Below are 1,952 nucleotides of genomic sequence, written 5' to 3' on the forward strand. Positions count from 1 at the left end.
GAGAATGAACAAATGCTATAATTTTATATATAAAATATAATTATGATAAATACACATATATTTAGATAAGAGCAATTAAAAAGAATTTCTCCTAACTGGTAGTAAAATGTATCATCATCTATAATAATTAAATCCCTGAATTTAACACAGGATAAGTAAACAATGAATAGAACAGAGAATAAATACTATTATGAGCAGTGGGCTGGCTGACCATAACCATCTTGATGATGGTCAGTGAACACATTGAAGATGAACCCCAGAGAACTTGGATTTCACTGAAAGGACAGTATTCCAGTTACTGAACTTTCAGTAAATGTGCCATATTAAAATTAAATAATGTTATCAGTTATATGCCTTTTCTCCATTTAAATGTTCATAAATCCTTCTAAATAAAATATTTTCTATGTCTGTAATAATTGAGGTGATTTATATTAATCATATAATTGTGCTTGTTTGAACTGCTTATTTTTCTGATATATACAAATGCTGATATATACAAATGTGCCTTTTGTAAGTCAAAATGTTTTCATAAAGGTTTTCCTTGTGTGACAAATGAACTTTGCCTAGTCCTCCTCTTGAATTATCAGGAAGAAATTTCCAGCTCAACAAAGATAAAATGAATTTTCCTACACTGAGAAACATCCAGGGTCCATTTGCTCCACTAAAACTACAAATGGAATTCAAGGCAGTGCAGCACGTACAGAGTCTCCTATTTCTTACCAGCTCAAACCTCTCAGGATATTTGAGAGGCAATGATGAGAAGATTGGATTTGAAGTTACCCTTGATAATCCATCACAAAGTGAACTAATGGGAGAAACACACTTGACGGTGGAACATAAACTCATTTTACTGTAATTCAGTACTCTGTCCTTGAAAACAGAGGGGCAGTGTCTTGTTTATATCTGTCTTCGGGCTAAAGTTTCATGTATACAACATTAAAAATACTAACACATAAAAATATATAAACATAAAAATACTATTATATAAAAATTTAGCAAGTTAAAATACATTTAAATGCATAGCTCATACCATAAACTAAAATGCCAGTTATTAAGGATTCACATGTGAAAAAGTAAAAACAGGGGTACATTGCTTCTCGGCCTTTTGGCCAAGATCAAGTGTAAAACAGGGGTACATATTTGGCATAATTAAGATGCCTGCATCCCATATCAGAGTTCCTGGGTCTGAGTCCTTGCTCTGCTTGCTGCCCCAGCTTTCTGTTAATGCAAACCCTAGGAGGAAGTAGGTGATGGCTCAAGAACTTTGGTTCCTGCCACCCACGCGTAGATTTAGATAAAGTTCTGGGCTACTGGCATCAGCATGACCTAGTCCTAAGTGCCGTAGATATTTGGGAAGTGAACCAGAATATAAAAGTTCTCTCTATCTGTCACTCTTTCAAATAAAACTTTTTTTAAAAAATAAAAAAATTAAAAACAAAATAATCAACACTAATTTTAAAAAAAAAAATAATCTTGTAGTGAATGTGTCTTTATTAATTCCTGAAATTCTTGATTCTATTTATATTACCTTTTGGGGGATTTGATATTCTCTAATAGATTTCTGAGTAGTGAAATGAAATATGTCAAAGAACTCTTGTGTTTTGTTCCCCGCTTTACTTCCACTGTTTCTGCATCTAGTTTGGCTATTTTGTAGTGTAGCTTTTCAAGAGCTGGGGGTTCTTGCTGATTCGTATGAAAGCGCAGAGTAGTCAGCATTAGTGACTTGGATAAGTTTCTTCAAGTGAACTTTACTATGTTGAAAGCCTTCAATAAAGAGGCTGATTATAAAGATCTTGCCAGTAGTAAATCCCTGTAGCATTTTCTTGTCCATTCTTTCTTATTAGAAAAGGATTTATATTCTGGATTCAGGGCCAACCTGTCTTAGAGATCAGAAGTTACATAGTGATTACACTTCTGTCTCTCTGCCCCAATGATCAACATAATTCTATTTT

At 33.5% G+C, this 1,952-nt stretch overlaps 1 pseudogene; it reads left to right on the forward strand.

Annotated features, from left to right (window-relative positions):
• The first annotated feature begins 249 nt into the window (after positions 1-249).
• On the forward strand, positions 250-856 carry LOC100350400 (proteasome maturation protein-like; annotated as a pseudogene).
• Positions 857-1,952: the final 1,096 nt, after the last annotated feature.

This window comes from Oryctolagus cuniculus, chromosome 3, assembly GCF_964237555.1.
Source record: "Oryctolagus cuniculus chromosome 3, mOryCun1.1, whole genome shotgun sequence".
In the NCBI taxonomy this organism is placed as follows: domain Eukaryota; kingdom Metazoa; phylum Chordata; class Mammalia; order Lagomorpha; family Leporidae; genus Oryctolagus; species Oryctolagus cuniculus.